A 25,731-nucleotide genomic window follows, 5' to 3' on the forward strand; every position below is an offset into this window, starting at 1 on the left:
AGGGTTGCTAGCGGTACAGGAGTCGCTGTGAACCAATTATTTTTCGAGTTTGCATAACTATATATTATGTTAAAGCCAAGACCTTATTGTAATGTTCTTGTTTGCATTAATCTAACGTCCCTATCATTAAACATTGGCCAAGCTTCGCATAGAGCGATGGGAGATGTCCACCTCTCTTTGCTGCAAGCTTTTCAAAAATTTGTTCGATTTTAGTGACAGACAAAATTTAAATATTTAGATTTCACTCATTAGTATATACGAAATCGCCAAAACTAATTACTATTTACTTATCAACATACAGTAGCTGTTTTGTAAGTAATGCCAGTCAGAAAAACTCTTATAATTATTTTTTGTTTTTGATAAAATATTAATTATAAGCTTATATTTGGTCTCAAATCGTAGTTTAATGAAAATTAAACTAAATATAATTTTAGTTTTAAAATTGATTCCTCCGCGAGGGACTAGAGACTCACCAGAATAGAATTGCAGTATAGACAATCAGTTATTCTACTTGCTGACGCGTAAATATTGCTAATGAATGCAATTTGACTAGTGCTAGTAGCAGGATAGCTAAGTAAAAACAGTCTTGATTGATGGATGTGTATCTGTTAATTACAAACGCAAAGTTGGTTAAACTGTGGGTTAATAATGAAACTAGATTATAAAAACCGAAAAGAAAAAACGCACCACATTTCAATTAATCTTTCATATATATGAAGTCCCGTCAGTGATTTTTGTTTAGGATGGGGGGAGGGGTTGGGGGAAGGTACAGTACACGTCTTCAAAACGCATTAAATTTTGTCAATCTGCATTTTTTACGACTCAGGAACAAATTTTAGAGGAGGGCGAGGGTGGAAACCATGGAGCCTCCCTCCTCTGGATACAGGCTAGAAGGGTCTAAGTATCATAGAAAGCAAAATGATGATTATACACAATTATAGTCTAAAACTCCTCAAGGATTGGCGACTATTGAGGTTTTTACAGCTGAAAAAGTGCGACATGCTCACCTAGAGGTGTAAAAGTGATGGCTAGCCGTGTAGAGATGGTTGGTCCGCTGGGTTGAGGAATCCTTTGTCTGAGAGGTAAGGGTTCGATTCACGACCAGGCTGGTTATTTAGGTTTTGGACAGGGTCAGTGGCGTGACTCTCTAAGCTCAGCCAAAGTTGGCGCAGCTCTGAATGGGTACCTGGAGAAATCTGGGAAAGATAATAAGAAAAGGTGTGTAAAAGCACAGGTTGGCTCGCCCCCAACCCCCTATTACACTTCCTGGCTGAAGGGACACAAAAGAGAGTTCAGCACCGCCAGTTTAGATTTTGAGGGTCTAGTGCCGTCATACTTACCTACTTTAGAGATGTATAAAGCTTTATTTACATAATAGCAAGTGCCATATCAAGTGCCCTGGCACTGCCCAGTATTTACAGAAAAAACTACCAAATACCAAGGATTAAGTACACACTGGAACCTAATGTATAGGATCCTTTTATAGGAGTAATCTTTCATATCAAAGGTGGATTAAGTATATATTGCAGCCTCTTGTATAGGACACTTTTTTGGGAACAATCCACGTATCAAAGATAGATTAACATTGTGATGTCAAATCGTAACGTGTTGCTTTATAGTTTACACCATTCTGCAATCCAAATCAGATGCCATTCACCAATATCCAACTGAGCTTTCACAGTTAACTCGAGGAAAACGTTACGTGAGGTTGCATTATTAATTTGGTTAGATAATACTGCTATAGATGAATAAATAAATCCAACAGCATACATTGCTACAAATTGGAGTTTTGCTACCCCCCACTACCGTATACCTTCTAAAGTTTAATGCGGCATTTGCATTTTATCAAATACTGTACATATTTTGAGTAGTGCGCTTTAAAATTATTAAGGTGACTGCACATGACTAATAAAAATAAGTTGAATATTAACTTACAATTATAATAATTCCTCGAATGTCAAGAATTCAAGACTTTATTTCACACACTTTTTTTACTTTCAATGTCATAATAAAAAAAAGATGTTTACATAAACTTGGCTCTAGTTAAAGCGTAAAGGCTGTCGTGAAAGCTACAGGCAACGCTAGAACATTTTCTCAGTAGCAGCAAAAAATGAATAAGAATTACGTGAAGGCTTGCAAAAGCTAGCAGAATTAATTCCAGCCTGTCTGTATTGCACTACCCGGTTTGATAGTCTATTGGCATAACCAAAAGCATTGTTATGTCATTACCTGGCAAATGTTTCCCCACCTGAAAATAGAACACAAATTTTTATTCGGTGGGAATTATTCCGCAAGGTCGATAGCAAAACAGAACTAGCAATACTGCTGATTCGTTAAATTGATTATTCTTAAAGAATTGGGACAAAACTTAAGATTTAGTGTAAAGAGCGAGGTATTAACGAGGGGACAAACCCCCTCATATACATAATAAAAATATAAGAATATAAAAGTTTGTTACGTAAGTTAATTCTTAAGTTACGTATATTTTTTACTAATAAAAACGTTCGTTAAAAATTAAAAGTTCTAGTTGCCTTTTTAAGTAACCGAAAAATTGGAGGGCAACAGGACTCCTTCCCCACCCCTTATTTCTGAAAATCGTCTGATCAAAACTAAGAGAAAGCCATTTAGCCAAAAATTCTGACATTTTGTTCCAATTGTGCAGATTAATTCCTTGTAGAACAATTTAGTTGGGAAATTTTTACCAAATTTTTCAAAGTACTGGCAACACTGCCTAATCGTTTTTTAGTCAACATTTAAATAGTTGTGATAAAAATATAAAATTTAAATTTGAATTTGAAGAAAATAGCAAGCTACCATTTCTTGACTTTTAATTTAGTTAAAAGAGGTTTCCATTTGCTTTTCTCAATGTATAGAAAGCCTTCGTTAAGAAGTAATGATGCCAAGGCTATTTAAAAAAAAGAAGGAATTCTTAAGCGAAAACTTTTATTGTAAGTGTTATATTGTTTATTATTTTCTTTGCTGAAGACGGCCCTTAGATATAGGGACGAAATATTCAAATAGGTTTGTTGGTTCACTGTCTTGGGAAAAAAAAGTCCTCATTATTCTCTCTTTTGTAGTTGTATTATAGAAAGCCTAAGCACAGCGATAGGTATCTGAATTTTTACGTGTGCCGCCCAGTCTCGACGAAAAGAGGAGTTGTAAGGGCTTCCAGCATTGATAATTCTGAATTTATTGATTCAGAATTATTGTATTTAACAGAATACTGAATACTTCCCAATCACAAATAGCTCGCCTAAACAATGTGAAAATTTCAAAACTTACAGGCCTCTTCTCACGGACATTGGGGAGTCATTTTACACCTAAAAAAATAATTATTCTATCTGTCAACTATCTGAACAAAATGGCTATTTCAAAATTTTTATTTTGAGCTGTCCCAGTTGCCCTCCAATATTTTTTGTCACTTAAAAAGGGCATACGAACTTTAATATCCGCTCAAAAGCAGCCTCCTTGTTTCTTCTAAGACTATTATTTCGATACAATCACCCCTGGAAAAAAACCCAAAAAAACAGTCAAACAAACACGCATCCGTGATCTGCCTCCTGGCAAAATAGCAAAATTCCGCAATTTTGTAAATAGGAGCTTGAAACTTCTACAGTAGGGGTTTTCTAGTACGCAGATCTAATGGTGGGATTTTCATTAAGACTTCTTTAATTTTAAGGAATGCTTCCCCCTATTTCAAAAATCAGCCAAATTTTGTCATGTTCGTAACTTTTGATGAGTTTTGATATATTTGGAATCGGCAATCGGTGAAATATTTTGATATTAAAATTCTGTTTTATAGAGTTTCAGTTACTATTGAGCCGAGTCGCTTCATACTTACAGTTCGTTACCACAAAGTGTTACATTGTCTCAGCTTCGACGATTGTAGATATTGATATTGGTTGTTTTTATTTCTTAGTTTTAGATTTTATTTGCTTTGGGTTATTTTAGTTTTTATCAGCGTTGAAGGTGCCTCATTTCAATTAGGCAAAATATCTGCGTAGTTTTAGTTTTTACCTTTTCTTTCTACTGGCCATAGTCCAGCTTGTTTTTTTCACCGTCGATATTTCTCAATTTGTTATTCTTTCACCTCACCTATGGTAGAAATAGGCTTCTTAACGATATCGTTTTCGGTTGTGATGTCACTTTAGGTCTCCCAAGACTTTAATTAATAGCGAACGACCTTTTAATCAATCTAAAACTGGAAGAATCATGATTTTCATTTGTCATTCCCCACTGCCTTTGCTTAGGGTTCATAGAGGACACTATGTGACTGGATTTTCCATTCTTATGTCATTTTCCGTTTCATTGGAATTAAGTTAATAGTAAAGGTCTTAAAAATTCATAAAATGTTGAGGAAATTTAAATTTAAGATCCTCCTTTCCTTTTTTTCCACTGAAGAAACAAATATTTCGTCAATGCCAAATTTTGTGGAGATGTTATTAAGAGAATTTTTAAACATTTCAAGGCAACATATTTTTGTCACTAAAATACTGAAGCTTTGCCTATTTTTTTTTCTTAGTTAATCAATGAAGCTAGGTCGACAAGTTTATTCATTTTGGTGACACTAGCACCGATTGGAAGGCTGAAATATTTGATAATTTTTGTTTCATTGTTTTAAAGTTGTATTGTTTTAAAAAGTAGAGTTGTGACAAACTTTAACGTAAAGATTAATTCGTTTAAGAGGGACCAGCCGTTTCATATTCAGAATAATTTCTGTTTGTTTCAAGTTTTAATGTCGCCACCTACTTTCAGTTAAAAACCCTTTTTTTCAAACCGTTCGCGGTAACGAACTATAGTAGGGAACGAAAACTCTAAAAAACGGAATTTTGTTAGCAATAGCTATATCAAAAGAATTGTATTTTAATGTGGATTTTAAATACATAAGTTTAATCAAGTTTAATCTTAACCATCAAAAGTTATGAGCCTGAGAAAATTTGCATTATTTTAGAAAATAGGGAGAAACACCCCCTAAAAGTCATAGAATCTTAACGAAAATCACTCCATCAGATTCAGCGTATCAAAAAACCGTACTGTAGAAGTTTCAAGCTCTTATCTACAAAAATGTGGAATTTTGTATTTGTTGCTAGAAGGCAGATCATGGATGCGTGTTTATTTGTTTGTTTTTTTTCCCCCAGGGGTGATCGTATCTACCCAGTGGTCCTAGAATATTGCAAGAGGCCTCATTCTAACGGAAATAAAAAGTTATTGTGCCCTATTTAAGTGACCAAAAAATTGGAGGGCACCTAGGCCTCCTCCCACGCTAATCATTTTCCCAAAGTCATCGGATCAAAATTCTGAGATAGCCATTTTATTCAGCATAGTCGAAAAACTTTATAACTATATCTTTGAGGACGACTTACTTCCCCACAGTCCCCGTGGGAGGGGCTACAAGTTACAAACTTTGACCTGTGCTTACATATAGTAATGGTTATTGGGAAGTGCACAGACGTTTTCAGAGGGATTTTTTTGTTTGGTGGGGGGGGGGTGGGTTGTTGAGAAGAGGGAGATATGTTGGGGGAAATTTCCATGGAGTAATTTGTCATGGGGGAAGAAAATTTCCATGAAGGGAGCGCAGAATTTTCTAGCATTATTAAAAAAAAAACAATAAAAAAATAAATATAAAAAGTTTTTTCATCTGAAGGTAAGGAGCAGCATTAAAACGAACAAAATTACTACGCATAGGAGGGGATTCGTCCCCTCCTCAATACCTCACTCTTTACACTAAAGTATTTTCAGTAATTTCAACTATTTATTCTACGGCCTTTGTGATTCAGGGGTCATTCTTAAGGAATTGGGACAAACCTTAAGCTTTGTTGTATAGAGCGAGGTACTGCCGAGGGGGTGAGTTCCCTCATTTACGTAATAAAAACATACGAATACAAAAGTTCGTTACGTAAGCTAATTCGTAAGTTGTGTATATCTTCTACTAATAAAAACGTTTGTAAAAAATTAAATGTTCTAGTTGCCTTTTTAAGTAACCAAACAACTGGGGGGGGGGACTAGGCCTTCTCCGCTGCTCCTTTTTTCCCAAAATCATTCGTAAAGAGTGAGGTATTAATGAGGGTACAAACCCCCTCGTATACATAATACAAATATTTTTTTATATTTTTTACTAATAAAAACGTTCGTTAAAAATTAAAGGTTCTAGTTGCCTTTTTAAGTAACCGAAAAATTAGAGGGCAACTAGGCCTCCTTCCCCACCCTGTATTTCTCAAAATAGTCTGATCAAAGCTATGAGAAAGCCATTTAGCCAAAAAAAATAAATATGAAAATTTTGTTTTAATCATTCATCTACGGAGAGCCAAAATCAAAACATGCATTAATTCAAAAACGTTCAGAAATTAAATAAAAAAACAAAATTTTTTAACTGAAAGTAAGGAGCGACATTACAACTTAAAACGAACAGAAATTACTTCACATATGAAAGGGGCCGGTCCCTCCTCAACGCCCCGCTCTTTACGCTAAAGTTTTTTACTGTTTTAAAAAGTAGAGTTGAGAGAAAGTGTCAAACTTTAGCGTAAAGAGCGGGGCGTTGAGGAGGGACCAGCCCCTTTCATATACGAAGTAATTTCTGTTCGTTTTAAGTTTTAATGTCGCTCCTTACTTTCAGTTAAAAAAAATTGTTTTTTTTATTTAATTATCTAATAGGCCAAAGAAGCTGATGTAGTTGCTTCAATGAGTAAAATAAAGAAAAATAAAATAAACAGGAATCTATTGATTATGTTGGGAAATAGTCTTGTTGTTTCCTGCTATTCCTGCAATTCTCTTAGGTCTTGTATTTAATAAAGTCACCTGGCGATTTTTTAAAACCTTACGACCCCTGTAAACTGCTGGTTTATTTTCAATAAGAATGTTATACATCGAGACAATGTTCAGATATCCTGTATCTTTATTTATTGATATATTATTCACATTTTTTTTTTGCTTCAATAGCTTTACTAGCTTACTGTTTAAATCCTCTATCTTTAGAAATGGCCTTTGCTTTGTTGAATTTCACATAATGATACAGATGATAGAAAATGTGTTTAGCCAAAGCTGAAACAAAAGTTTTCGGAGGCATACTCAATTTTATTGCTTTATCTATTGCGCGACAAAGCTCAAAAAATAGTTCAACAAATTGTTGATGAGTTAGGCCAATTGAAAACTTCCCACACGAGTAAGGATTGCTATTTAAGGATCCGAATTTAAGATACTGCTTTATAGTATTATTGACTGAAAAATGTATCAGTGCTATATTTGCGCAAAATCCGTTTGCGTTTTCCCCCATACGCGGTATATATGGTAAAAAGACATAACTGTTAGACGAAATCAGTTCCAAAGATTGGGCAACGGCATTTATTTTGTTATTATCTTTAATATTATTTATTAAATATTTATTTATATTATTTGTTATTATCTTGAATATTATATTATTTACAATAATTTTGAATCAATAAATTCCTGGCACCAAAAACTGAAAGCCCTGTCAACTAATGGCCGTAGAATTCCTCTCTTCACCGAAACTGGGTGGCACGAATGAAAAATCAGACACATATGGCTGTGCATAGGCTTTATATTCATTGAAAAAAGCAAATGAAAATATATTTTAATTAAGATAAATGTCAAGAAAAGGTAGCTTGTTATTTTCTTCAAATTCATCTTTAAATTTTATATTTTTATAAAGACTATTTAAATGTTGATGAAGAAACTATTTGGCAGTGTTGCCAGTGGTTTGAAGTAATTTGTAACAATTTTCCAACTAAAATTATTCAACAAGAAAATAATTTGTACCATTGGAACAGAAGGTCAGAAATTTGACTTTCTATTTGACAAGTCTTTGTAGTCTTAACATCTAATTTGCTAAAAAAAAAGAGAGAAGAAAAAGAAGAATGGAGCTTTTTGAGAAGAACGAAAATTATTGGATGAAACAAACAAAAAATTCTGGATAAGACAACTATTTCCCTTCTTCAAAAATGTTCAAAAAAACTTGAAAATCAAATTCGTATTCTCTGAGTGATACGTGAATGAAACTGGTCAATCAAAAATAAAAAGACAAAACTAAGCAACGTAAACATCAAAATGAAACAAAGACCCAATTTGGAGGACGTAAAAAGCTAACAATGTGGAGAAAATAACCGCTAAAATCAAGAATAAAAAAGCTAAAAACAATAAAACCTATAATTTGAAATTTTTTTCACCCAATAAATCGAAATCTAACGAACGAAAATAAATTCTCAATAAGAAGCTAGACAAGTGACAAAGATTCTTTCAAATGAAATATAATGACAAAACAGAGAAATGCGTCGAATTTGTTTAATTTTTAATAGATTTGAACTCTTGAAGTACATTTAAAATTTGAGGGGTCAAGATTTCTTATCGTTTACATTCATTGCAAATTCCCAGAGATCTGCCTCTGTCCTCCATGAAAAAACCCTCCCCGACTAATATTCTTCCATCAAAATTTCTTGCAGTGTGAAATCACGCGTCTCTCAGAAATTCTCCGGAAGAATTCTATTATGGCTAAAAATTGTTTTTATTTAAAGATTTGTTTTTAACTTGCTTTCTAATCGGTTTTCAAGTTATACCAGAAATCTCTTCCTTGCAATATAGAATACTTCGGAAGATGGCATCCCGAGGAACCGATAATTTTCACCGCGAAAAATTTTCCCGTTAGGTTGAAGATACAGTAAAATCATTATTCAAATGAACAAAACACTGAATTTCCTGTAGGTCTCCCGGATACATTATTAGGCAAATATTCCGTTCTCCATAGTTAAATAACTTCAATTTCCACATGGCCGACAGAGTCAGTTACAAGCTTCTTTCTTCTGAGGAGTCAGTTTCTTGAATTACCATTTCCGTGGAGGCTAAAATTAAAGCAGGAAAAATTAAAAGACAAAATCAAGGACAGCATGCCCAATAAGAAGAAGCTGTGGCCAATTTTCCACATTGAAATATCTTAGAAAGGGAAAAGGCAATCTGTGAAAACCTAGTCAGTTGCTTTGCTATTTTTTTTTACAAGTAATAGATATTTCTGAAGTTGGTTTGTAATTATTTTGGATTAAAGTTCAGTTTGAATAATCAAATGAGTGGGAAAAGGTAGAAACATTGCCTTTGAGTCATAAGATAAACCTTTGCTATTCCCTAGAAAATCTTGTTGAAAAATTGTCATAAAAAAGTGAAAAAAGAACGCTGTCATGTGCTTTCATCAAGTACTTAACTTAATTGCAGAAAGGACGAGCAAAAAAAGGATCAGTTTTTAGTTTCACCTTTTGACCTAGTGAACTTCTTATGATAGAACCGAAATTCTATCAACAGGCGTCACTGGCTAGGACTTTCAAACTGACGTTTCATTTGTTTTCTATCTAGCATGAACTCAGCTCCACAGAAACAATTTTATCAATTGCCATTTTCTCAAAATTTTGTTCTATTGCATATCTGACTTTTTTAATATTGCATGGAGAGTGACCAAGAGTTAAAGAGTGGAAACGCAATCAGCGAAGACCTAATTAGTTACCTTCCTGTTTCATAGTTATTTTTTTTTACCAAGTAGTCGAAATTTCTCAAGTTGATTTGTAATCATTTTGGATTAAAGTTCAGTTTAAACATTCAAAGAGTGAAAGGTTCAAAATCTTCCGTTTGAGTCCTGAGATAAATAGTAGGTACTCCCAAGAAAATTTTGGAAAAATTACAACGTAAAAGTGGAAAAAGAGCCCAAACACAGTTATGTACGTTAGTCATAGCTACCTTGCAGCAGAAAGGACAGGAAAAAAAGTTTAAGTTTTTCATTCGACCTTTTTACCTTTTAGAGTGAATTTTCTCTAACAGCACCAAAATTTTACCAGCAGGCTTCACAGACTAGCAACTTCAAACAGAAGTTTCATTTGTTTTTTTTTTTTTATCTAGGGTAAACTCAGCTCCACAAAAACGATTTTATCAATTACAGTGTTTTCAAAATTTTGTTTTATTGCAAATATGGCCTTTTTAATATAACATGGCAAGTTGCCAAGAGTGAGTAGGTGAAAAATGAGGAGAGGCAAATATTTTCTCAATTTTTATTTGAATAAGAACTCGAAAAAATCAAGGGAAATTTATTTTCGATTTTATACTGTAAAAAACACTGAAAAGAGTATTTTCTAAGTAATGAACATATTTTCAAAATTTTAAGTGACGATTATCACTTATATATATATAATTAATATATTTAAGAACTTATTATATATATAAGTTCTACGTTCTAGATCTATCAATAAATTTAGGTCGATAGAATTGTTCATTTTGGGTGACACTGGTAGCGATTGGGAGGACAAAATACTTAATGATTTTTCTAGTTTCCTATAATTTTTTTTTTTTTAGCTGCAAATCTATTATGTCATGAGACAGGCCTGAAACTGGGAAATATCAGATTATTGTTCTCATTTTGTGTAGAACTATATAATCAATTTTTATTCTTTAGTCATGCAACATAAGAAACTTTAAATATCCAAAATTTCATTTTTTTTTGTCAAAACAATAAAAACAAATGAATGCAGGGCTTGAAAAAAAATTGAATAACGTAATATGCTAATTGAGGGGTTGAATACTTCTAGCTGAAATTAGTTAGTTTTTTGGGTTAATTCTCTTTTGAAAAGCAAATAAGGCTCGATAGAAAATAATATTTTATAGTTAAACCTAGTGTATATTAAATAAAAAAAAACAAGTTTTTTCAACTGAAAGTAAGGAGCGACACTAAAACTTAAAACAAACAGAAGTTACTTCGTATATGAAAGGGGCTGCCTCCTCATCAACGCCCCACTCTTTACGCTAAAGTTTGACTCTTTCTCTCAACTCTTCTTTTTAAAGCAGTAAAAAACTTTAGCGTAAAGAGCGGGGCGTTGATGAGGAAGCAGCCCCTTTCATATACGAATTAATTTCTGTTCGTTTGAATTTTTAATGTCGCTCCTTACTTTCAGTTGAAAAAACTTGTTTATTTATTAAATTTCTGAACGTTTTTGAATCAATGCATGTTTTGACTTTGGCTTTCCACAAAGGAATGATTAAAACGAAATTTGCATACCAATTTTTTATTTTTTTTTTGCTAAATGGCTTTCTCATATTTTAGATCGAATGATTTTGAGGAAAAAAGAGCGGGGGAGGAAGCCTAGTTGCCCTTCAAGTTTTTGGTTAATTAAAAAGGCAACTAGAACTTTTAATTTTTTACTAATCTTTTTATTAGTAAAAGATATACATAACTTGCAAATGAGCTTATGTAAAGAACTTTTTATTCTCATATTTTTATTATATATATGAGAGGGTTCGCCCCCTCGTCAGTACCTCTCTCTTTACACTAAATCTTAAATGTTGTCCCAATTCATTAAGAATGACCCCTGAATCACAAAGCCGTGGAATAAATGGTTGACATTACTAAAAATACTTTATCGTAAAGAGCAAGGTATTAGGAGGAGGCGAGCCCGTCATATGGGTAATAATTTCTGTTCTTTTTAAGTTGTAATGCTGCTCCTTACTTCCAGCGGAAAAAAACTTTTTCATATTTATTTTTTCATGTTTTTTGTTTAAATAATGCTAGTAAATCCTGTGCTCCCTTCATGGAAATTTTCTTCCCCCATGACAAATTCCTCGATAGAAAGCTCCCCCATCATATCCCACCCTTCTCAACCCCTCCCCCCAACCAAAAAATCCTCCTGAAAACGCCTGTACATTTCCCAATAACTATTACTATATGTAAGCACTGGTCAAAGTTTGTAACTTGTAGCCCCTCCCAAGGGGACCATGGGGGAGTAATTTGTCCCCAAAGACATAGTTATAAGGTTTCGACTACGTTGAATAAAATGACTATCTCAGAATTTTGATCCGTTGACTTTGGGAGAATAATTAGCGTGGGCCTAGTTGCCCTCCAATTTTTTGTCACTTAAAAATAGCACTAGAACTTTTCATTTCCGTTAGAATGAGCCCTCTCGCAACATTCTAGGACAACTGGGTTGATATGATAACCCTGAAAAAAAAATAAAAATAAATAAATAAACACGCATCCGTGATCTTTCTTCCGGCAAAAAAAAAAAAACAAAATTCCGCATTATAGAGTTTGAAACTTCTACATTAGGATTCTCTGATACGCTGAATCTAATGGTGTAATTTTCGTTAAGATTCTATGACTTTTAGGGGATGTTTCCCCCTATTTTCTAAAATAACGCAAATTTTCTCAGGCTCGTAACTTTTGATGGGTAAGACTAAACTTGATTAAACTTATATATTTAAAATCACAGTTTGCTCCTTACTACAGTTTGTTACCACGAACTGTTTGAAAATTGTAAATTGCAATATATTTTAATTTTGTAATTAGAGTAAAGTTGTCCGGTTAAAAATTTAGAAGCTTAATAGCGGAAATTCGAGCAGAAAAATTACTATATGACAATAAGCGGTAAAAAGGGAGGGGGGTAGTGTATAACATAAAAAGAGTAGAATTAGTAGGGTTCTTTTCCTGAAACCCTTCTAAATAGATATTTTATAAGTAGTTATCTTGGTTGATTTTTTTCATCGTTTTAATAAATTTTTTTCGTCATGGTGAAAAAAAAGTTCTGTAAAAGAGATGTATTTACTACCATACCCTGAAATCTGAGGCTTTTCCTCAAAACTGATAGTCTAGATGAATTTTTAACGAGTTAAATTTTTTTTCTCTTTCAAACCCTTTTTATTGCAAATTTAAGTTTGCGTTTGTTATGCTAGTCCAGGAATTTATATTATTTTCTGCGGATGTAGTTTTAGTAGTATGTCATTAAGGTTGCCCATGAACTGCTGTTCATTGAAAATGTTTTCGCATCATATGATTTTTTGGCCCGTATTTACTTGATCGAACATTGAATTTTTTATTGCTTTCGAACCTTGTTAAAAAAAACCACGAGGATTTATTTTTATATACCCAAGTCAACCTTAGCTATTTTCATAGCTCTGGCCTCTCCGCATATCAAGATAATCTTTCACCTTTTACTGAAGATTACCGTGGGGAGGGGCACTTGATGAGTCTTAACAAATATTTGAATGCCGAAAGGCAATATCCGGTAGGGATGCTAGCGGTACAGGAGTCGCTGTGAACCAATTATTATTCGAGTTTGCATAACTATATATTATGTTAAAACCAAGACCTTATTGTAATGTTCTTGTTTGCATTAACCTACGATTCTGTAAATCACGTATCAAGGACATTTGTTTATTCTATCCACCAAGCTTCATCCCGATTCATCCACTCCAAGTGTTTTTCCAAGATTTCCCCCTCCAACTCCCCCCAATGTCAAAAGATCTGGTCGGGATTTGAAATAAGAGCTCTGAGACATGAATTCCTTCTAAAAATCAAATTTCATTATGATCCAATCATCTATTCGTATGATAAAAATACCCCAATTTTCATGTTTTCCAAGAATTCCGGTTTCCCCCTCCAACTCCCCCGAATGTCACAGGATCTGGTCGGAATTTGAAATTAGAACTTTAAAGCACAAGATCCTTCTAAATATCAAATTTCATTAAGATCTGATCACCTTTTCGTAAGTTACAAATACCTCAATTTTTAAAATTACCCCACCCCCAATTCCATTAAAGAGAGCAGATCTGGTCCAGTTATGTCAGTCACGTATCTTAGACAGGTTTCTATTCTTCCCATCCAGTTTCATCCTGATCTCACCGCTTTAAGTATTTTCTAGAAGTTTCAAGCTCCTATCTACAAAATTACGGAATTTTGTATTTTTGCCAGAAGACATATCACTGATGCGTGTTCTGTTAATTTATAGCTAATTTATTCGCTATTTTTTTCCTGGGGCGATCGTGTCGACCTAGTGGCCCTAAAATGTCCTGACAGAGTTCGTTCTAACGGAAATTAAAAGTTTCTAGGGTACTTTTTAACTTACCAGAAACATTGGAGGGCACCTAGGCCCTCTCCCTTTTTTTGTTTCAAAAGATAGAGATGTGAGAAAGAGTCAAAACTTTAGCGTAAAGAGCGATGCATTGAGGAGGGAACAAACCTTTCATATACGAATAATTTCTGTTCGTTTTAGGTTTTAATGTCGCTCCTTACTTTCAGTTGAAAAAACTTGTTTGTTTTTTAATTTAATTCTCAAAAGGACGATCAGCAAGAGAATATAAATCAGGAGAATCCAAGTGTAAGTGGCCATATAATGCCCCATTGATATTCCCTTTGATAACACCTTAGCAGGTGGTTTTCGGTCATTGTTTGAGAAGTTTGATCAAACATTTCGTTGTAACGAACTGCATGTAAGGAGTGAGCCGGCTCAATAGTAACCGAAATCTCTAAAAACGGAATTTCGATCACAATAGAATAACTTACGAGTGGGTGATAGGATCTTAATGAATTTTGATATTTAGAAGGACTTAGTGACTCAGAGCTCTTATTTTAAACCTTGACCGGCATTAAGCCTCTTATTTTCCTTTTTAAATCAATCTATTGATTCATAGAATTTTGTTAGAGCTTATACCATATGATCTCTTGGCTCTTAGCTCTTCTTGCCTCGTCACAAGTGCCATATGAGCTCTTAGCTTTTGTTTTTGTAAAGCATTGAATTGAATTAACTCCATTAAAATTCAACCGCTGAAAAATGTATTTTCCAATATCTATCTGCAGCAAATTTGACATTTTTTCTATTTTTTTCAACGAAGATATTAAAACAATACATTTTTAATGAAATTTCCCCAAAGGCGATATTTTTAGAAATCTAAGGGGACAAAAATATCTTTGATTGACACCACTGCCTCCAGCCTTATGACAGAACCTGCCTATAGCATTTCTAACCTAACATCCTATTCTACAACTCAAGGCACGTCGATGGGGAGACAGGGACAATATAGGGGATTATTGTGGTTTTTTCCCCAGATTAAAAAAAAACAATCTTTTTGGTATTTCCACAGAAAAAAAATTAAACGAGAATAACAAAATTACCCCCTTTATATTTTGAAAAATGCAGTTTGCTCCCCCCCTAAATTTTACCAAATTGATGCCCCTGTACCTCCTGGTTTTACGCCAGTCCCTTCGATTTTGTTTCCAAAAATTCATGCAGTATCCCAGCGCATAACCCCTCGGTAAAATGTGCAAAATGTCTTGTCCTTGATATCATTTTTTTTTTTTTTTGCATTGAATTGAATTCAACTCCAGTAAAAATTCAACCATAAACCTTATGCAATGTGGAAACATATAATAGATACATGTTTAGCATGAAACTAAATTAACCATAGCTAAAGACAATTTGTCAAGCAAAACTGCAGAGTATTCTTCGTGGTAGAACCGACATAAATAAAATCAGGGCAAAATGGACAATAAAACAAATTAAGTTGAAGCAAATAAAGCATCAAATGAAGCAGCATGGTGAGTGACTTCGTCGTAAAACAATAGTCGCATTTTCCAAAAATCTTGCGGAGGGGAGTAGAAAAGGCAAAGAATTAGGTATTCTTGCAGTAGCGGTTCTGACCTCTCTCGCAGCCAGATTTAGATTTTAATTAGCCCCTGTCCTTCAAATAATTTACGGCAAATTTTTAACAAAGTTTTTATTTATTAACAAAACTATCTCCAATTTATTAATTGAATTAATAAGTTATTTTTTTTATTATATAAAAATATATAAATATTTTTTTTTATTATATTATAAGTTATTTATTATCTATTATCTTAATTATTAATATTTTTACTTTTTAACTTATCTTATTAATCAATTATAATTTACTTATTATTTTCATTTATTAACTGCGTCTTCTATTTTATCTTGATAAAAATAAAATTACAAAATGACTTTAACAGTTAGATTTTTTATTTGGAAATTTGCCTAAAATTTCTACGCCCAGGGCAATTGCCCTCTCTGTCCCCCCTGCACCACTTCTGTATTCTTGTCAGAGAGGTGGCATATTTATTTATACATGACGTTTGTATATGATATTTGGATTTTTATGTAACAACTTGCTTACCCTCCGTGCGCTTCTGCAATCTCGAGACAAAGAGAGTTCAAGGAAAATTACCCCTCCTGAAACTCCCCCAAGGATAATTATCAATAAAGAGAGGTAAAACTCGATGAAAAGAGAACAAACGAGACTGCGGACAGTAGAGAGAAAAGATGAAAGGCTAAAACAACGCGCGGATATTTTGCCTGTATACAAACTAGGCGTTCTCAGCACAGGAGAGACAAAGATAAAAAAAAACACTAAACTAAAAACAAATAAAACCACCACCAATATTAATAAACACAAATGTCGCAACTGATCCAAGTATGGAATAGAAGCTATTGAAGTTAATTCATTAAAAACATCAAAACAGCTGATTTTCTTGCTTAAGATCTTTCGAGGAAAATTATTCCCCCCCCCCTGCGTTTTAAGAACGATTCTATTTTTAACTTAAGTTTGTGTAAGGATCCCCCAAGGACCATTGCCCCCCGGAAAATTCCCTCCTTCATAATTGCTATTCATCGTGAGAATCAGTCCATAAATCGAAAACCACGATAATGCACTGAACCGATAAAAGCGAACATCGATTTTTTCAAACGTTATGCTTTCTACAATAATCCAAGACTGAATCAAGTTGTCATTCATCTTGCATTTACATAATTAACTTCTTTTGAGTATATACCGCTTCCAAAGAGTCGGAAAAGGATATGCAAATCAAATTCATTTTCGATCCAAACCCCCGCGGAACCCTCCCCCCTCGAAAAATATACACTGAAAATTATTTTTCATGTGTGTAATAACGACAAGATTTTTAAATCTAAAAGTATTTGTGGACTTATGTTACGAATAAAATAATGAAACTGTAAAAAGTCGAAGTTTAGCATAACGACAGAGGGTTGAGGGAAAGGCATCCACCCTCATACCCTCAAATAATTTCTATTCGTTTCAAGTTTTGATATTACTTTGATTTTGTTTATTTAATTTTCTGACCGTTTTCCAAATTATGCCATTTGCTTTCTTCCTGGACCCCCCCCCCCCGTAACTTTCCTCTGCACCGAAAATTCTCCCCACGGAAAATCTTCCAAGAAAAGTCTCCTCATCCAGAAAAAATGCACGTATATCTCCCAAAAACAAATAATCTTTGTGACCAATGGGTAAACTACGTGATTTAGTCCATTCCCTAGGGACTATGAGGCATATAATCCCCAAAGGCAAAATTTTTGATCCTTTCAACTATACTGAAGCAAGTGGCTGCCTTAAAATTTTCATCAAATATTTTTTGGACAAAAGCGGGCGAGGGAGGAGACTCGTTGCCCCCCAGTCTTTTCGGTCACTCACAAAAGGCACTCGATCTTTTTATTTCTGTCTGAATGAGCCCTCTCTCGATCTTCTAGGACTATTGGCTTGATACAGTCATCCCTGAGAAAATAAAATGCATCCATGATCTTTCTTCATACAGAAATTACAAAATTCCACATTTTTGTTGATAGAAGCTTGAAACCTCAGTGAGAGAATTTTCTCTCATTGCTATCGCTTGAACGTTTGGGGACGTTTTGCTCCTTTTTCAAATTCATGCAAATTTTCTCAGCTTCGTAGCTTTAGATAGGTAACAATAAACTTAATAAATTTATAGCTTTGGAATCTGCATTAAAAGCAAATTCTTTTGACGTATCTAAGGTTCTCTGATACGCTGAATATGATGGTATGATTTCCAGTAAGATTCTACGACATTTAGAGGGTGTTTCGCCCTATTTTCTAAAATACGGCAAATTTTCTCAGGGTCGTCACTTTTGATTGTTAAGATAAACTTGATGAAATTTATATATTAAAATCAGCATAAAAATATGATTCTTTTGATGTGAATACTGGTATCAAACTTCCATTTTTAGAGTTTCAGTTAGGCTACTATTGAGTCTGGTCGCTCCTTACTCAGTTCGTTACCACAAACTGTTTGAAATACTAGCGAACGGTTTTTGGCAATTATCTGAAAAGTTTCCGAGTGTCAGACACGAACAGAGATATGAACAGAATATATCTCTGCGTAACAGCGGAGATATGGTTTGGGTCTTTTCATGGGGAGGGATAAGCAGGCCCCTTCTTCTCCACTGTGCCGCTAGGATATAGGGCAAGAATATAATTTTCATGTGTTTTTATTTGCCATTTTGTCGGAAAAAGACTAAGAAATACAGACGCAATTTGTCTGCACCGTTAAGCCGGCTTAGATCTTATACACAGGTACATATGAGTTGTAATACTTCATGGCAAAATGTCCTCGAGAACAAGGAATCGAAAGATCCACCCTATTGTTCATTTTGTTCCGGTTCCTGCATAATCAACGCATTGATGCGTGGTTAGAGATTTTGTTCTTGCCAAGTCACATATCATTCGGGTACTTGATATGTTATCAAACAGTTTGTGGTAACGAACTGTAGTTAAGGAGCGACCCGGCTCAATAGTAACCGAAACTCTAAAAAATGGAATTTTGATACCAATAGTTACATCAAAAGAATTGAAAAATTCTTACAGTTTACATCAAAAGAAAATTTCTTTTGATTTACATCAAAAGAAAGTCATACAATCTTAACAAAAATCACACCATCAGATTCAGCGTATCAGAAAACCTCATTTCAGAGGTTGCAAGGAGTAAATCTACAAAAATGTGGAATTTCGCATTTTTTGCCAGTTTTTTTTGTTGTTGTTTTTTCCCAGAAGTGATCGTATTGATTGAGTGGTCCTAGGATGTTGCGAGAGGGCTTATTCTAACGGAAATTAAAAGTTCTAGTGCCCTTTTAAGTGACCAAAAAAATTGGAGGGCACCTAGGCCCCTTCCCACGCTCATTTTTTTCCCAAAGTCAACGGATCAAAATTCTGAAATAGCCATTCTATTCACCATAGTCGAGAAACCTAATAACTAAGTCTTTGGGGATGACTCACTCCCTCGCAGTCCCCGTGGGAGGGGCTGCAAGTTACAAACTTTGACCTGCGTTTACATATAGTAATGATTACTGGGAAGTATACAGACGTTTTCAGGGGGATTTTTTTTTGTTTAGGGGGAGAGTTGAGGGGGGGGTTTACGTGGAAGGATATTTCTATGAAAAAACTTCTCACGGGGGAAGAAAATTTCAATGCAGGATTTTCTAGCATTATTTGAAAAAACAATGAAAAAATTAATATGAAAAGTTTTTTCTACTGAAAGTAAGGAGCAGCATTAAAACAAAACGAACAAAAATTATTACGCATATGAGGGGTTTACCTCCTCGTTATCCCTCACTCTTTACGCTAAAGTATTTTTAGTAATTTCAACTATTTATTCTACGGCCTTTGTGATTCAGAGGTCATTCTTAAGGAATTGGGACAAAATCTAAGCTTTAGTGTAAAGAGCGAGGTATCAGCGAGGGTTGAACACCCTCATATACGCAATAAAACCATACGAATATACAATTTCGTTGCGTAAGTTAATTCGTAACTTACGAATGTGTTTTACCAATGAAAACGTTTGTAAAAAATTAAAAGTTCTAGTTGCTTCTTTACGTAATCAAAAACTTGGAGGGCAACTAGGCCTCCTCCCTCGCTTCTTTTTTCTCAAAATCTTCCGATTAATTGCAATTAATTAATATGCAAATTTCGTTTTAATTATTTATGTGCGGAGAGCCAAGATTAAAACATGCATTAATTCAAAAACGTCCAGAATTTAAATAAAAAAAAACAAATTTTTTTAAATGAAAGTAAGGAGCAACATTAAAACTTAAAACGAACAGAAATTGCTCCGTATATGAAAGGAGCTTTTCCTCCTCAACCTCCCGCTCTTTACGCTAAAGTTTCTTACTGTTTTAAAAATAGAGTTAAGAGAAAGAGTCAAACTTCAGAAAGGGTTCATTTGATTGGAAATTGAAAATTCTAGTTCACTTTTTTATTTCCCTTTTCACTTTTTAGTTCTAGTTCATGCTCGAGTGCTCATTTGATTGGAAACTGAAAGTTCTAGTTCAGTTTTTAAGAGTGAAGAGATCGGAGGGCAAATAGCCCCCTATCCCTTTCCCCAAATACACCCGGTAAAAATTTTGAGATAGACATTTTGTTCAAAATAGTTCAGAGGTCAGATAAAAAGAACTCCGGTGTCAACAAAAGCTCCCAGGGCCCGAGGACAAGCGTTGCAATTTATACCCTAGGGGCTTATAGGGTTCTTATGAAAAAAAAATGCTCGTATAAACTTTGGAGGGCTCAATTTATTGGAAATAGCCTCCCCCCCCAAGTCCTTATCCCCGAGCCCGTCCGATACAAATTTTGAGTTAGCCATTTTTTTTAATAGCTCAAAGGTCAGGTAAGAAAAACTCCAATGTCAACGCAACCCCCAGGGCCCGGGGGCAGGCGTTATGATTTATGCTCTGGGGGCATATAATAATAATAATAATTTATTCCAGAAAAAGCCCATGGGCCATAGGAAATTTACATAACAAAAAAAAACAACAAATTAACTAAAAACTGAACTTAGAACCATATATGGTTCTTATGGAAGGGATGCTCGAATAAACTTCCGAGAAGGCTCATTTGAATGAAAACTGTAAGTTCTAGTTCCCTTTTTAAAAGTCAAACGAGATCCGAGAGGAACTAGCTCTTCACGCCCTTTATTCTCAAAATAAAACCGATACAAATTTTGAGATAGCCATTTTGTTAAAAATAGTTCAAAGTTTAGATAAGAAAATCTCCTGAGTCGACGCAACCCCCAGAGCCTGGGAGCAGGCGTCGTAAGCTATGCTCTGGGGACATGTATAGTTCTTATGGAAGAGATGCTCGTATAAGCTTTGAAGAGTGCTGATTTGATTGGAAATAGAAAGTTCTAGTTCAATTTTTAATTTTACCGGGTGTATTTGGGGAAAATGGGAGAGGGAAGGGCTGGTTTCCCTCCATGGGGAGTGGGGCAACTAGCCCCCCTCCTCACGCCCTTTTTCCTCCAAATAAATGCGATAAAATTTTGAGATAGCCATTTTGTTAAAAATAGTTCGAAGTTCAGATAAGAAAAAATCATGAGTCGACGACCCCCCAGGGCCCGGGGGCAGGCGTCGTAAGTTATGCTCTTGGAACATGAATGGAACATGTATTCTTATGGGAGGGATGCTCGTATACACTTCGGAGAGGGTTCATTTGATTGGAAATTGAAAATTCTAGTTCACTTTTATATTTCACTTTTCACTTTTTAGTTCTAGTTCATGCTCGAGCACCCATTTGATTGGAAATTGAAAGATCTAGTTCAATTTTTAAGAGTGAAGAGATCGGAGGGCAAATAGCCCCCTCTCTTTTTCCCCAAATACACCCGGTAAAAATTTTGAGATAGACATTTTGTTCATCATAGTCAAAAAACCTAATAACAGTGTCTTTAGTGACAACTTACTCCCTCACTGTCCAAGGGGGAGGGGTTACAAGTTACAAAATTTGTGTTTAGGTATAGTAATGGTTATTGAGAAGTGTACAGACGTTTTCAGGGGGATTTTTTTTTGTTGGGAGAGGGGGGTTAAGTGGGGGGATCTTTCCATGGAAGAATTTATCTTGGAGGAAGAGAATTTCCATGAAGGGGAGCGTAGGATTTTCTAGCATTATTTAAACAACAAAAAATGAGAAAATAAATAATGAAGGTTTTTCAATTGGAAGTATGGAGTTGCATTAAAACTTAAAACAAACAGAAATTATTGCGTACATAAGGGGGTTCGTCTCCTCCTTAATGCCTCGCTCTTTAAGCTAAAGTAATTTTAGTAATTTCAACTATTTATTCTACAGTCTTTGTGATTCAGAGGTCATTCTTAAAGAATGGGACAAAATTCAAGCTTTAGTGTAAGGAACAAGCTATTGACAAGGAACCCCCTTATATGCGTAATAAAAATATACAAATACAAAAGTTCGCTACGTAAGTTAGATCGTAAGTATAAAAATCGTCCGAGCATAACTACGAAAAAGCCATTTAGTCAAAAAAAAATTAATATGAAAATTTCGTTTTAATTTTCTTTTCGTTTTAAGTTTTAATGTCGCTCCATACTTGCAGTTAAAAAAAACTTGTTTTTTTTATTTAATTACAGATAAATCCAAGCCTTAATCTATCTACTTAGTTAAGTACAGCAGTACTTATCTCTTATACCCACCCCACTCAAGAAGTGAAGTTAGGTTAATCCTAATGAAGAACACGTAAGAATGATAAAAACAAAATATTTTAGTAAGAAAATGGTACTTGTATGAAAGGGCTGTATCCAGGTTTTTTAAGGGGGTGTTTTACATAAGAATTTCTTCGGGGAATGGCACAAAAAAAAAACTAAAAAAACGCACTAAAAATTTGATTACAACCATTTTTGCTACATTTTTACAAGTCAAACAAACATTTCGGGGGGGATCAAACCCCCAAACCCCCTTCCTGGATACGGTCTTGTTGTATGATGTAGCACCGATCATTCAAGTTGTTCATCCATAGACGTATTATAAAACCGTTTTTTTTTTCGTTAGTTTCTTTCAGCTTAGCGTGGATAAAACAATGAGAAGTGACCGAATATATAATTGGAAATATATAGGAAATATATAATTTGGGCTATATATTTGCGAATCAGGGGGGTGGGGTAAAGTATATGAACAATGTGAAATTAGAAACCAGTTCTTATTTCATAATGTGCAGAATAATTGTATCTAACACATTTGCAATTCAGACCAGCTATACTTTACCCCCACTCTCCCTAATGTGTATATATAGCCCAAATTCGTTTTTAAAGTATTATATTTTTATCTTACTCAAACTCCCAATCCCCCTTCCTGGATACGGTATTATTGTATGATGTAGCACCGATCATTCAAGTTGTTCATCCATAGACGCATTGTAAAACCGTTTTTTTTTTCGTTAGTTTCTTTCAGCTTAGCGTAGAATAAAACAATGAGAAGTAACCGAATACATGGGAAATATATAATTTGGGCTATATATTTGCAAATCAGGGGGTGGGGTAAAGTATATGAACAATGTGAAGTTAGAAAACAATTCTTATTTCATAATGTGCAGAATAATTGTATCTAACACATTTGGCATTCAGACCAGCTATATTTACCCCCGCTCTCCCTAATGTGTAAATATATAGCCCAAATTTGTTTCTAAAGTATTATATTTTTATCATACTCAGATAAATTTCATTAGCGTTGACCGTCAGAGAAAGAGGTTCTACTTATATGAAGAATATTAGGTCGGGGCTATATAAGCTTGCAGTTTTCACAAACAACCAGCCAATTAAAGGGGAAATTGACCATCTCTTGTCAATATTTAAGTTTAAGGTTTTCTCTTCTGAGAGTTTCTTCTGGTAAGGGGAAGAATTCTTTTCAGTGACACTTCCTCCTCCCCCTTCTCCCCCTGGTTTAATTTATTTATATTCAAACAATTAGAATTTTTCTAGTAAAATCTAAGAGCCCTTGTTTTTGAGCAGTCGTTCCATGGGCTCCTGTAAGGGTGGGCAGGGGGGCTCCAGAACCAGCCCCCTCTTGGTTGAATGACGCTACCTTATATTTTTATATTTTTGTTTTGATGTTGCTTATAATAGAGCATTGGGATTGCGGATTAGACCATCTTTGACCCCACCCCCACCCATAAAATCCAGTCTGTGGCCGCACATGATTCGTTCTCACAGAATTGGACGGAAAGTCCAATTTTAGTATACGGAGTGGGAGGGGAGTAGCTGAGAAAAGTATAGCCCGCATCAGCTGGAGAACAATTTTTGTTCATTTCAAAGTTGTGTTTTTATTCTTTACTTTGCTTGGATATATCTCTTCATTTTAAAGAAATTCTAATCCTTTTTACATTTATTTGAAAAACTATCTTTGTATTTCATAGTATCGATGAATGAATATTTATTGGTACTTTTCTGTTATAGTGACCCAACTCAAGAATTATGATGCGTAAAACTCGAGAACAAGCCTAGAACCGGTTTATCTGTTTGTGTTAAGAAATAATTAGCTTACGTTCAGTGAAAAACAAGAGGATTGTGACTAAATGCATTAGAATTGTATAACTGGAGCTAATTATTTGTATGTTAGGGAGGGTTGGGGGTAAAATATTTGGACAGCATGAAGTTAGAAAACAATTTTTACATCACAATATGCAGAATAATTGGAATTATTGCAGCTTACATATTTTGTTGGCTGACCCGCTATACTTTACCTCCACCCTCCCCCATAATGTGAAAATATATAGCCCAAACACTTCTTGAGTGGAGTCATAATAAGTAGAGTTCACTTCTTGAGTGGAGTCACAGTAAGTATTTATTTTATTTTTGCTTCCTCGATAGAGAAACCCTTTTCCCTCTAAAGCAATGCCACTTAATTAGTTAGTGTTTGTCCCATAGACAAACACTGAAAAATCCATCAAACTTTTTATATCTAAAGGCTTAACATGAGATGAAAAAGGCCCATAATAGCAAGGTTTGAAATACTGTTTAGGATTTAAAGCCATGTTTGCCAAGTTTAGACCAGCAATTTTATTTTTCGAGGATATTTTATTGTGAGAAATAATTTCTATTCAATAATGTACCTAATTATTAATCCCAAATTGAGATTTTTAGCTAATAGTTTTGTTCACAAAGGAACTTTCTATTCAAATGCTTTGTTTTCTCAATATCTAGTAAAGTCAACCAAGGCTATGAAAGCAGCGTTGCCAACAGCGGTACAATTGTACCATTTGGGTACATTTCACCTCTAAAGGTACATTCTGGTACAATCAAAAATTTCCTGGTACATTTTACAAAATGTGGTACAATATGGTACAATAAGATTTGACTGGGCGTCAGGACGCAGTGAGCAGAGGGAATTGTAGTTTTTATTTGTTTTCTCTTCTAGAGTTTTAAGTTTTCCTTTACACATTTATTTAGGTGCCTGTTTTTGGCCTCTTGCGGTCATAATATAGCGTTAAGCAGCACAGCCATCTGTAGGGTAAGTACAAAATAGGTGAGGAGATAAAATAGGTATTTGGAGGAGTGACACCAAAATGGTCTCTGCAGGAGAAAGGAGGTCTCCCAAATATCTTTGAAAGAAGATATCTGACACTTTGTTCTCTTTATTCTGAGAAGGAAAATGTATTTTTCCGATTGTCCACGTTATAACCCGGTCTGGGAAAGAAAGGTCTTGGCACCCTGGAGGTATATAAAATATAGGAAAATGGAAAGAACCAACCGCTATAAAAAAAAAGAAAAAAAAATTAATTTGAATTCTGAATAGCGATTATCATATTATTATAATGCAATAAGAGTTGTAAAGTGTAGCATCATGAGTTCTTTGGAAATCACCATTAAGGAAAAAAATTAGAGCTTGGCTTTCCGAGGAATTTTAAGAGTTACAAAATGTGGCCTCATGAGTCATTTCGAAATTACCATCAAAGAGCAAATTTAAATTTTGGCTTTCACAGGAATTTTAAGAGTTGCAAAGTGAAGCATCATGAATCATTTGGAAATCACCATCAAAGAGCAAATTTAAATTTGGGCTTTCACAGGAATTTTAAGAGTTGCAAGGTGAAGCCACGTGAGTCATTTCGAAATTACCATCAAAGAGCAAATTTAAATTTTGGCTTTCACAGGAATTTTAAGAGTTGCAAAGTGCAGCCTCATGAGTCATTTGGAAATTGCCATCAAAGAGCAAATTTAAATTTTGGCTTTCACAGGAATTTTAAGAGTTGCAAAGTGAAGCCTCATGAATCATTTGGAAATTACCATCAAAGAGCAAATTTAAATTTTGGCTTTCACAGGAATTTTGAGAGTTGCAAAGTGAAGCGTCATGAGTCATTTGGAAATTACCATCTAAGAGCAAACTTAAATTTGG

General features: G+C 34.5%; 1 non-coding gene across 1 annotated transcript; it reads left to right on the forward strand.

The window, feature by feature from the left end:
* Window positions 1-12,923: 12,923 nt before the first annotated feature.
* Window positions 12,924-13,040, forward strand: LOC136037477 (U5 spliceosomal RNA). Its single transcript, XR_010619970.1, has one exon. It is a non-coding gene; the product is annotated as a U5 spliceosomal RNA (small nuclear RNA).
* The last annotated feature ends 12,691 nt before the right edge of the window (window positions 13,041-25,731 follow it).

Source organism: Artemia franciscana, chromosome 16 (genome assembly GCF_032884065.1).
Source record: "Artemia franciscana chromosome 16, ASM3288406v1, whole genome shotgun sequence".
NCBI classification, from domain to species: Eukaryota; Metazoa; Arthropoda; class Branchiopoda; order Anostraca; family Artemiidae; genus Artemia; species Artemia franciscana.